The sequence below is a fragment of the Buteo buteo genome, chromosome 6 (genome assembly GCF_964188355.1).
Source record: "Buteo buteo chromosome 6, bButBut1.hap1.1, whole genome shotgun sequence".
Lineage (NCBI taxonomy): Eukaryota > Metazoa > Chordata > Aves > Accipitriformes > Accipitridae > Buteo > Buteo buteo.
In genome coordinates this window covers 49,738,749-49,751,706 of record NC_134176.1, presented here as the reverse complement: position 1 = coordinate 49,751,706, position 12,958 = coordinate 49,738,749, and the positions used below count along the sequence as shown (strand labels likewise).

General features: G+C 38.6%; 1 long non-coding RNA gene across 1 annotated transcript; it reads right to left on the bottom strand.

Annotated features, from left to right (window-relative positions):
• Nucleotides 1–1,869: 1,869 nt before the first annotated feature.
• On the bottom strand, nucleotides 1,870–8,964 carry LOC142032468 (uncharacterized). The gene is made up of 3 exons (XR_012650838.1): nucleotides 8,873–8,964; nucleotides 8,419–8,614; nucleotides 1,870–1,970 (listed from the first exon to the last, which is right to left on the bottom strand). It is a non-coding gene; the product is annotated as an uncharacterized LOC142032468 (long non-coding RNA).
• Nucleotides 8,965–12,958: the final 3,994 nt, after the last annotated feature.

Sequence of the window (12,958 nt, the reverse complement as noted above, 5' to 3'; positions counted from 1 at the left end):
CAAGAAAATTATTTGCTTTTCTCTCTTGAAGCTGAAGGCCTTATTCACAGATCTGCTTTTGGTTATCCTTCCCTTAATTTATAGCGGATCAAGCCACCATCATTCAAGTCACAAGTACTTTCTGTGGCCAACTCCTCTGTATCATCTTAGTAGCATGTTTTATTACGCACCCAAACCAAGCTAAATAACATCAACTCTTCCTAATTCAGGGAACAATCCATGAAGAAATATATTAACTCTCAAATCTAGGAATGTCTAAGGTTCATCACTGTAAGTGGCTTTTCTTTTCTAACTCTTATCAAGAAAGCTAAAAATCTCACAGTCACACAATTCCAAAAGTATTTCCTAACACCATTAGAAATCTGAAAACATCTATACAGGTTTCAGTACTGTCCTATGATAACTTATTTTACTATTCTTAACTAGATTTCCTTTTGATGCAAACCTATTCTCCTTAAGCCACGCTACCTCTTCTTTGTTTGGTTTTTGTTTATGTCTGATCATATCCTGAGTGTGTTGCATTATCCATCTGCCTTAACACCAGCTAAATGTATAAACAGTGGGTTTGTATATGGCATATCTCTCAGTACCTACAGTCCTGTCATGATTCTTATTCTGCCATGTTCCTCTTATGCCCACCCCGTCTGCTTTCGTTTCCCCTACCATCTCAACTTCCTCTGTTGTGTTACCAGGCCACAGCATTAGTATATAAATATTTGGTTTCCCACTGACCACACCCAGTCTCTGAGATGAGGTGTAGTTCCTTCAGTACCTATACTGTTCCCTGTTTTCATCTACATGATTCCCTTTGCTGTCTTTCTGTCCACTGATCATATTCCTTTGTGTTTTGTTGTATACTTTATTTATCTGATTTATGCTCTTGGTGAGCAAATATTAAGCCTTGAAGTCTCTCCCTACCTTCTTCCCTTGTTCTTTGGTTTCAAATTCGTATGTCTCATTATCATTGCAGAGATTTCTCCAGGTAATTGGGTAGATGATTTGAAGTAGGTCACCCATTAGGCCTTTACCTTTTTTACACAGCCTATCATAGCACTCTTCATAATCAGTTAATATGACAGTCAGAAATGCAGCATACTGGCTTCACACGAATGTTGAGGTTACTGGCAGAAAAACATTGTGGCAGAAGGAAGTCTATAAGGCTGGGATATAACAGTAGATTACCCAGTTGCAACGTTCAGGATGGTTCCTGCACTATATTTTTTGACATTTGTCCAGTCTTATTTTTTAAGTCTACTTTAAAGCATTTTGCAGTCTCATAGCTATACTTCCTCCAAATTTTTCAGCTTAGTAATTCTGGTAGTACTTCCTTTGCACTACGGTAAATTCCTCTCCTTCTTTGGCATTCACATGCTTCAGCTTTTGCAGACTGTTATCACAATTCCCTCTGAGTTATCATTTCACATTTTCCTCCCAAGTCAGTCTTTCCAGACCATAATCATTTTGCTGCCATGCCTTGCTCTAGAATTTCTGCAGTTTATCAACAGCTTTTTATGTGAGCCCTCAGCTTACACAGAGTACTCATCCTGCCTTACTGAACATGCATTATCTAAAAATAACACTGAAATTTTTTCCACTGTCGTATCTATGATTTACAACCTCATTACTGAATGAAGTCATAGAATTGTAATACTCTTCATGCTGACAACTAACTTAACCACTATTTGATTTTTTCTCCTGGCTTTAGTAATGCTTTGTCTCTTATTGTGTAGTACACCTTTTGGGGATGAGGAAACATCTTTTCCTACAATGTTTGTGCAGCACATCATAAACTGATGACTTGCTACATGAGGTTGATCACAAGTGTTAACCACAAAAGAACATTTAGTGATAACAGCACAATACCTTGTATGAATGTAGAACACCAAATACTGGTTTTTGTTCTTGGGTTTGTTTGGTTTTTTCTTCTCAACTCCTTGACATGGAAAAAGGTAGCAGCAGTGATTTGGTATCTGCAGAAATCAAGAAAGTACAATGAATCTTGAACAGTTTGTTACTCTGCAGTTATCCAAGGTTTCTAAATTTGCCCTTCAAATCTCAAATTTAGTATGATTGCATAAATGTGCATTCAGAAGCAAAGAATTTTGACCCTAAACTTGTTCTTATCATGAAGTTCTGAATAATTATCATCATGAATGTTCAAGCATTCATGCAAATACTAGGTATCTGAATGAAAAGTCAGTCACAACTGTTGTGAGAAAATTGCCTTCAGCAGCATTTGACCAAGACCATTGGGCTTAGAAAAAGAGGGCCTATGGGCTTCATTAACCTCCAATTGCAGTGTTGATTTACAGAGGAAATATTCCAAGTTTCTTAGTCTCAGAAAGCAGACTACAGATTGCAATTGATTTTCCTTTGCAGAGACATTGGAAGAGGGAGAGTATTAGAAAGAGTCTCTTTGTCCTTTTCTCACACAGCATTTGATGTTATGAATTTCCTTGAAGTTTTATCACTGTGCACCCATACCTGGAAAGGCAGATCCTAACATACTCACCGTGAAGTGTGTGGTCGTCAGCTGTGAAAATACAAATGTAGCATTGTTAATTTTTTTTTCTTCGAAACAAGTTCAACTTTTCCTTCATGGATGTGAAAACAGATTTGGCATGTGCCTCTCTGTGAATGTGATGGAAGAGAATATAAATCCTTCAAGAGCTCTACATGGAATCTTTACATGACGGAGAGTTGGGGGTGTGTGTCTCTCTTTTTTTTCTTTTTTTTTCTTTTTAACAAAGAGGCAGTCTTTTGGCTTGCAAGTAATGGCATATAAACTCTGCAACCTAATCTATGGTTCAATGTGAATAATAAAAATGAGTTGTAGAGAGGAAGCAAAGAGTTGTGGAAGAGAGAGAGAAAATAAAAAAGGAGAAATGTATGAGAAGAAGAGAAGGGAAAGAAAAATGAAGGGGAGAAAGAGCAGAATATAATATCTTTCCAGTGAGTCCCAAGACTGGAGAACACATATATACAAATAACTGTGCAACAGATACCAGAGCACTAGCACTACGAGCACTACTGTGTATTTCACTTTTTTTGTTGTAAGTGTACAGCTCCCCCTTGAAATTACCTCAGGCAATTCAGAGGAAACGTTGGCTGCTCACAGAAATCCTAAGAAATCTGCAGAAGTTTTTTTCATCTTTGCCATCCATTTTAAAACAAAATCTACGGAAGGAGGGTGAAATCTGGCTCATTTCCTCTGCCTGTATGTTCCAGAGCCCTGCAAGAACCTTTCCTTTTTCTTCCTCCATTTGAGGATCTAGCTCAGTTTTTCATGAAGTATTTTTAGGTCATGTTTTTACGAAGAATAAAAAGCATAAGAAAATGCCAAAGCATTATTAAAAGAGAATGGAAAATTTTATATACAAGGTTTAGCTAATAGCTCAAATATCCTCCCTACATGTCTGTCTTTTTGAAAGGATGCCAGATAGGGCTCGATTTCATTTCAATATTGTAGATCAAGAAAAACATTTTATTATATGCAGGCAAAGGGGAAGAAAGGAAGGAGATACTGGCTATGCAGGGAAATGCCTTCTGGTGAGGGAAAAAAAATCCTTAAATAAATAAGTTTTAAGGCTCTAAAATTAGAAATAAAACACACAGTCCTATAATTTTAGACTGTTGCTTGGGTTCCAGGTCATACTTATGTAGATTGAAACATATTTCCATGCGCTGGTCACTTAGTAGCTACTATTGGTTGCTCCACCTACTAAAGCCATGTAACAATATCTGTTTAAAAAATCATGTTTGAAGGGTCTGCTAAATTTTGAAACAAAATTTTTCGGGGTGTCTGCTTTATTAAGGTAAATTTAGGTTTTGGAAAATTTCAACCAGAATAGTTTGGTCTTTTCAAAACATGAAATTAAGAATGTATTGTTTTATTCAAATATCCATACTTCTGACACTTTTTTCTTTTAATTCTTCTAACACCCACATACTTTACAGTTTTACATGGGAGTGGTTATTGCATCAGGAGCATGCCATATTCCAATCCTATGAGTGCTGTGAAAATTCTAAGAGTAACTGCATCTCATATACACCCAGTGGCTCTTTGCAGCTATGGTTATCAAATATTCCACCTCCACACGGCATGCCCAAGCGTGGGGCTCAGCACAACTATCCCTGAAACTGCCAAATTCCATGTAACCACACAAACCCCAGAAAAATGAAGCTGTCAGAGTCGAGGAGAGGACAAGAGTTGACCCATATACAAGTGGACTGCAAAATGAAGCCTGTTGAAAGACCTGGCAGGGAGAGAAGCAGACCTGGGCTGACTCAGTAAGGAAACAGGACAGAAAGCAAGAGGGAAATTGCAGCATAGAATAGAAGCAATAGAAAAGCTCAGCTATGTGTTGAAAGAAATAAAAATGGCAGCCATGTCCACACTCATACTGTTTCTCTCAAGACATATCCTCTTCTCCTGCCAGAAGCATTGTCCCACTGGGCGTACAGCAAATGTATTCCAGAAATATGGTCACTCTGTGCTAGGCCCTCACTGTCATCTAACTCACCCTCATTTTTCCTCTACTGATGGTCTGGTTGTAAGCATCAGCCTACCACAGATAAACATCACTGTTAACTGATGCAAAGACTGTGATAACAGCTCAAGATAGTTCTCTACAAGGCAGCACTTCTGGAGGCTTTTTTTCATTACACTTTTTGAAAACCAAGCAGGTTCCATAGAACATCTCCTTTTTTTGGTTGCAAGGTTAAGGTTCCAAAATGAGGAAATTCATCAGTGTATAACCATAATTCAGTCCTGTTGTATTTCACAATTTCATTATCATATATTTTCCTCCTTTGCAATACCTTATTCAGCATGCATGCTACAAAACACTTTGAGAAGGCAGGAAAGCTCTGAAGTAAAAGTGATTAATGTTGGTAGCACCCATAATCCTCATAGAGACTGGGAGGTGTTGGAATAAGGGGCTGCAGGAGAAAAAGATGCGGTCAGGGTTGCAGTGGAAGGCTAAACTGAATTCCTCTCTCTGCCATGTATTTTCTACCTGAAACTGGAGAAGTTACTTGAACTAATATTTTATTTTATTTAAACAAGTGAAGGCTGCATGTTAACTGCTGGGTGTCTGAACTGAAGCTTCAGGTGCAGTAAAAGAACTCTCACTGGTTCACAGCTGTAAGTAAAGTTAGAGAGCACAACACTTTGAAGGTATGAAGTTCAGTTTACTCCTACATATTCTAAAACATGATCTCCTGCTTGTCTCAGTTTTGTCAGAACTGCACATGGTGTTAACAAATAGAACTGTACTGTCTCAAATGAAGCTAATTGTTTCTTTTAGTAGTAAAACCTCCTGGAGGCGATAAGATTTGCTTGTCTCAGGAGCCTTTGTAAAGACAAACTACTGCTTTTGAAGCATTCAGGCACTATAGAAAAGAATGAGTCATCTCAAAGCACATGGCTTTCTGGTCATCAGACACAGTCCCAAACCGCCAAACATAGAATAATGAGGCATAAACAGAACACTGAAAAGATGCTCGTTAAGTAAGCAATGTCTATGTCATGCACTAAGTGAGTCCAGGGTCCTGGGAGGGTGAGGAGAGGAGGAAGCATGTGATCATGCACTGGAGAATGCATTGTAATCAGATGTATAAAGCAGCTAAAATTATGGAAGCGCAGACAAACCTGCTTCTGCCATTTCCTACTTTTTGGATGTTTGATTTTGGGACTGTCATACTGTTCTCTTCAAACTGTATGTCTATGTAATTATCAGTTTATTTCCTTTCCTAGTTAATTTCAAATGGTTTTATCTAACTGTTTCTTATAATACTTAGTGGGGAACCTAGGGATATCTAGTGCCAGGTGAAAGACAGTGGCTCTGGGGAAGCCAGCAAAAAAGCAACAGGGAGAGCGAGCACTGTGTGTTAAGCTATTGAGATGAGCATTTTCGCAGATGACCTAGGGCAAGGAGAGAGAAAAAAAACCACCACCCCAAGCGCCCCACCATTTCCCCTGGAATTTCCTGATTATTTACCAAGGTCACATTTGAGCAAAACAACCTACACCAGCCAAACTGGCTGCATCCTCTAGAACCTCAGTGCTGGCAAGACAGAATTGAACGGACACCACTTTCATCCTTTGGAGCATCTCTCACCAACAAACCTCTTCTCTCCCTCCTGCTTGAGTATAGTACAGCCTCTTGTTAAAGGGCTAAATCTGCTCTGCCTGCACCCAACCATCTCCATGTCAAGCTTAGAAAATTCTGCTGTGATTTTCTCCTCCAAACACCAATTTCACTCTGAGGCACCACTGCTGGGCAGAGCAGCAGAGACCCTTTCAAATTCAAACGCTACTTTAATATCTCAGCTACAGATAATTTTTAGACAATTTCTGAGCTCTTTAAAATGTAAATCCAGTAAAAATATTCCTCCTGTACTCCTCAGTATGAGGAAATCCTTGCCAAAGAAAAAAACCTATGCTTTGAAACTCCTGGAGCTCACTGTGGGAGATTTTCCACTCCTGTCCCACAGAGGACATTTCCCAGTTCCAGCCTCCCATATCAACTGGGGAATGCCCTGATATAATTAGTGAGAAGCTTAATCTCAGGGAGTCACAAAGAGACTGAAACAGCAGATCACATGGGGTAAGAGAGAGAGAGAAACTAAGGAAGGCTCTGTAGACTGTTAGTAACAATTTCATCTGAATGCAGATCCAGCCAATAGTTACTACACCACATCAGATTGTAACCAGCATTCTCTTAAACTGAGAATGGGAAATTACACCAAACTGGGAAAATCTTAGCTTCTGCATGTGTTTTAAATGTTTTTCCCCTTAATTAGCATCCACTAAAGGCAGAGCAATCGTGTTACATATTGGTAACAACCCACCCAAAACATGAACTAGTAAAGATACCTATGATTCAAACATACGTGGGCTTTCAAAAAAAAATCTGAAGGGGATATAAAAATTGGCAGTTTTTAAGGAATCAGGCTAGAGGACCATCCAGTGTAATATCTTGTTCTTGAGTGAGCAAGATATGACACTCTAACAAGGAAGAGAGGAAAACGTGGCAACATGTACTCTTTCAAATACCAGGAATCAAACTATTTATCTGTTCTACTTAAAGAATACAAGACAACTCATCTAATGCCATTTCTAAAGTACTTTTCAAGTGAGTGTGATTTTTTTTTTCTTAATTAAAAAGGCCTTCATATTCCAAGCTACCAGTCCAGCATTATTCAACAGAAACTTAATTAACACAGTAGCTTCTAATAGTGAAGTTCACTTTTCTGTTAGGTTTACTTTCCATTCTAGCAACATTTTATTTTTTATTTCCTGATCACTATGTTCTAAGCACCACCAGTTTTGCCTCTTTAAGAGACACAAACTTTATTTCAGTACCCGTCATATCTGATAGCTAATGATTCACATGATTTTGCTGTTATCTTTTGAGTGGCATGAAACAAATGTTTGGCTTTTGTATCAGATATACTGTACAATTTACATCTCAACTTTAAAACTACCAAGTAAATTACAAAACACATCAATTTCACCTTCTCCATCCACCAATTTTACACAGCAATATCTAGTCAATGTTTATTCTATGGGTACTTATAATGGGCAACAACTGCTATTTATTTAGCAGTCCATCATCATCAATTGACTCTCACTGCAGGCTACATTTAAGGAAAAATTTGTCTGTCACTACAATACAGCAATTGATTGAAAGCATATTTTTTTTGACAGTTGTTTATGTCAGATAAATATACGTGAGAATTTAAGGAGGAACAACACAGTCACTTGGAATCTGACCAGAATCCTGGGTCTTGTTCTTAAATGCAAAGGAACGTTCATAGGCATAGTTACAGCAAGGTAGTCATCAGCACTGTACATGCAGTTGATTTAATCCTGACTAACGCCAAATGCACAGCCAGATAGGGTAAAAAAGACAGAGAGCCCTCCTCAGAGTCATAGGCAGGACGCAGAGAATGAAACTAGGTCCCCTGTTAGCCATCTGCACCCCAAAACTTTACTTCCCATTAGTCAACACCTCCTTATTCATGGGTGGTGATTACTACATTTCCATGGCATAAACCTCCTCTTCCCAGTCACACCCTGAGCTCTTTCTCTCACCCAGGAAATAAGCCACAAGCAGGTTGCTTTGCTGCTTTTCTGGTTCCAACAGTACCTTATTTTGTAATGCATTACTATAATTATTGCTTGTTTCTGGCTGTTCCTGTAATAATTTTCCAGCTAAAAAAATTTTCCAAAACAAGTTTATGATGCTTTGGAGGGGAAAAAATGAGCAAGTAAGTAGGAAGCAAGTGATTATTTTCTCAAGTGCTAAAGATCCTAACTGGTCTTCTTCCGCTGCAGAATATTTTAAAATAAAGTTTGCTTTGCAGAAATACAAAACCAGCCCCCAGATACATGCACAAACATTTTGGTACCTGCAGTCCCTATGCTATTTTTGTTCAGGCTGTTTCTGTGTCCTCTTGTATGCTTGTGCATTGTTTTTTGGTTTGCATCACCAAGCTTAAAGCATGTGGTACCCTCCTCGGAACAAAACCCACGGTGATGTAACTCTTGTTCTTCCCTTTCAATTGCTCTTTGTCCAAACACCAGCCAAAAGTAATCAATCAGTGCCTAGAAAAATAGAATCTTAGATGATGATCTGCATGCAAACTTCTCTGGAGAGAATAGGCATACTACATATTAAAACAAAGTGAATAATTGTAGAAAACAAATTGCAGATGTGTCTTCCACATACAGTTGGAGTACAGAAGAAACAAGATTTGAGAGAGTTTGATCCAGTGAATTCATATTTCAAAAGCTGCTGGTTGTGAAAACAGTGTGCATGTGTTAATTAGGACCTCTATGTTAGTACTTTTAATCTTGACATACCTGCAATGTAATGCCAGGTATATATCATGTAACTGTGTGCTGTTGCAATTGTTGTTCTAGTTTGCACAGGCTTTTGGTTCGTCTCATTTTGCCTAAAAGCAAACAGAGAATGGTGTTAATAAAAATATGAAAGTGTCCTAGAATACAGTAAGAACTTTAAAAACTGAAAGTCTCTATGTCAATGTCTCCTGAATAATTTCATTACAAAATATATGAGTACTGTATGATTAACCCAAAGCCCAGAATGCTCCTGTTGGCTGCAGCAAGAGCTGCCTTTGCAAGCAGAAAAGTAAAACTAAAGGCAACCCAGCGAGCTGGGGCTTGTTCTTTCTTACGTGTTGGTTATGGTGATCCCTAAGAGTAGAATTAATAACCGAGAAGTCATTAATTCGGCTGCCTCTGCCTGCTGTGACGCTGAGCATACCTCCTACCTTGTAACTCTCCACTCATGTCACAGGAATTTTTACAGGACTGGCAGCAGAGCAGACTACACCTAAAGACAGCAGCGGTCTGCTAGCCTTCAAGCTTGCGTAACTCGGTTTTCCAGAGATGGGGGAGACATTTTTGAGCAATTTAAATGAAGGAATTCAGTGCTTCTAAGTTAACAAGGACCAAACCTGGGAAATCCCTGCTGTTCAGTTTCCATTCAGTAACTCTCACTAGTTCCAGGAGAGTCAAGAGCCGTTTCACAAGTACTTAGGCTGGGTTTTATCTGAAATTGCGAGCTAGAACAAGCAGTGCCTGTATAACTCTTGAGCACACCATGACTATAGTAAACAGACAGCTTTTTTTTTTTTTTTTGGCAGAACAGTTATGTCAGTGAAACAACAAAGCCACAACAGTATTTAAAAACTAATGCCTATGTTCTCCTTACAGCCATTTTAAGAAAAGCTTTAATTTTTTATAAACATACCTCTGCCTTACTTTAATTTTCATATTTTCAAGCGACAAGGGTATATCATTGTCCATTTACACACAAATCATATGGGCTGTATGCAGGCAGCATTTTTTTCAGGTTACCCAGTGGGGTTTTTTTTCCTTCTGGTTTATATCAAATGACTACTGCAGACTTAAAGTTTTATAAACAAGAAATTCTGTCTCTTCTATTAAGTAGCACATACATCAATATGTTCTCTCACACAGACACACCTTTCTATTATAAACTTTTCCAAATTCAGTGAAAATACATTGGATCGTATATTCTAAACAAAAATAATTTTGAAATAAACAACATGACAATAGACAACCTCATATTTTTATTATATCAACATTTAAAGTCCTCTAAAATCTTACTACTTATAATTTATTAATTGTGATACAAAGCTGCTTTTTCATAAAGTGTAGTTTGTATAACACAAAGAAGATTTTGGGCTTTGTTCATGGAGTTATTCTGTACCAATTTAAGAATTATTTTTACAAGCCCAAACAACTGGGAAAATCCTCTGAGAAAGAGGCATTATCTGCTCCTTAGTGTGCATTCTTCAATTCACTACCAGAAAAAAACATTTACTGGTTTGCTAAATTGCTTGCTTTCTTAGATAGTATGTGTATGAATAATACTGGCATGACATACAAGCCATGTATTCATTCAGGGTATTTTCTGCCTGTAGTCAGAGAGACCTGACCAGTAGTCATTCAGCCTCACATTCTCCAAGCTTACTCAGAAGATAACCAGGCACATTTGGAAAAGGCAAGACAGTTAACTGACTCAGTGAAAATGATCAGTTTTCCAAAAATGATCCCCTTGATGTAACAGAAATGTCTTTAAAAGAACAAATGAGTCATGTTGCTATAGCAGAACAACATTTGCATGCATTGTAGCTATGCAGTATAACCACGGAAAACTGTGACAAGGGGCTAATCATGCTCGTTTAACTCATCCATACAGGCTTTGCTATTATCTCAGCCTAGCTTTACACAATTCAAGATATCCCTTGGTTTCACTTGCTGGGAACTATCACACACAGTATATGAAAAATTCATTCCTCCACTGGCACATATTGCATCTCTGGCCATGACTATTGCACCCAGAAAGACAGATAGTGAAGCCACAGTGTACTGGAATTCCCTTGGTACTTTCAAATACTGACTTCTCTAATGCTACACTTAAAAAGGGAACACCTGCAGAAAGGGGCATCAATCATTTAGAACACAGTACTTTTACCTTCTCCCACCAAGTGTTATGCCTGAAAGGAAGAAAAAAAAAATATTTACACCTGTCATTTGCAGGAGACATCACTTCCCTCTTGCAAAACATGCTGCGGGCAGGAGGGCTTTGTCTACTTTCACTGGTAAATGTGTGGCCCTTCCTTTCTCTGAGACTTGAAAAGGCAGGGCACTGATTCATTTTGAGACAGCAAAACCAAGAAATGGATGCCTACAAAGCACCAGACCAAAACATAGACTCATACATACCTCAAGGACAAACCAGGAAGGATTCAGGGGGTCTCAGCTCAAGGCTGTGATCATCAACAATCTTACGTCAACATTTTGATTCCATGTAGACCTGTGGTTTGTGTCAGTAAAATGATTTTGATTTCTGCTACTGAATGTGCTCAGAAAGCTCAAATGCAAAAATCTCCAAGATCACAAGAGCCAAAAAGTGTGATCAGATTTCTTATCATTGATAGGAAATACTGATTACTGTTCACCTAACACTGAACGGGAAAGCTAATCTTTAGTTGTGGGAAGTAATAATTAATAAGCCATCGACTAACTCCTGAGAACCACAACTCCAGGACATCCTTCCACATTAGCCTCTCTGGCTGGCTATCTTTACTTTTGAATGTTGTGTACTAGGCTACATAGTGGCTCACTCTCATGATATACGTAAAGATAACCTCGTGTCAGTTTACCCTCTGGTCTATCTATGGCTTTTTTTCCCGGAAGTAAAAAGCACTGAACCGGGGTCTTCTACTTTCTAAGCAAGTCTAAGCATCAGACTTCCTCTCAGAGGAATGCATGCTAAAAACCCCACCAACACTGAGCCAGCATCCTGACTGAAAGGACAAACTAGCCTCTGAACTCTAGAAGGGGTTTTCTTACTGGGAATTTCAGGTCTTCATATACCTCAAGTCATGACTAAAGTAGAATTCCAAGCCCAGGGAAAAGGCCAGATTTAAGAATTACTTCTCCACTGGCCTCTATCAGTCTGCCTTGAACAACCAGGCTGGCTTCTAGCCCAATTCTCCATGCATTGCAAGATGCTTAAAATCCACAGGTTCCTTTTTTTCATCTGAGACTTCTGTCATTAGCTTCCAAGCTTTTCAGTAACTTTGACAGCCTAAAAGACTCAGAAATCCCAGGGAATGAATCAGGAATATAAATGCTAGTACTGGGACAGCTGTGTGCAAAAGGTATGTGGGAAAATCTCTCGCACTAAACAGTGAATTGGATTGTCCTATTTGGAATCACATATTCTCTCAAAATCTGTAAGGCAGAATGTTTCAAGTCAAGAGATGTCTCATTTACCCCTTCATAATGTTCAGATGCTGGCTGCCAAGAAAAATTACTGCTGAATTCAAAGTTCACTGGGCAAGACCATTACAATCATAATAAGAATGTGATGAAAACCTGTATTCTTCCATCATGTGTAGCTAACATTTACTCCACAAGATTTCATTGGAATCATTGGAATTGTATGCAGCTCTGATCACAGAGTCAGGGAAGCCTCACATTCTGTACTCCTCACGAGGACTGGGTTCTTCCTCTGTATGTCTTTGAGAAGGAAAAAAAAAACAGTTTCTGAGCTTTGTCAGCTCCTATGCAATATTCTATTTCCCTCTTGGGTTCATATCCACATTTACCAGCAGCTTCAGGTACAAAATCAGATAACATCACTAGAGCATGATCTCCTGATTGTGACCTGATAGATCTATTATGGCAGCAGAAAGCACAATATACACGCAGACAGCCATCAGCAAATGTTGCATTACTGTCCACGGCTAAATAGTAGGTGAAATGAGACAGCATATCTCATCCTGGAAATGTAAGAGTTCTGTTTGTTTAAACGCAGCTAGTCCAGCATGATGTTAAGCCAGTGGAAGTATTAACTCATCTCTATTTCCATGCCCATGTTAATACTGA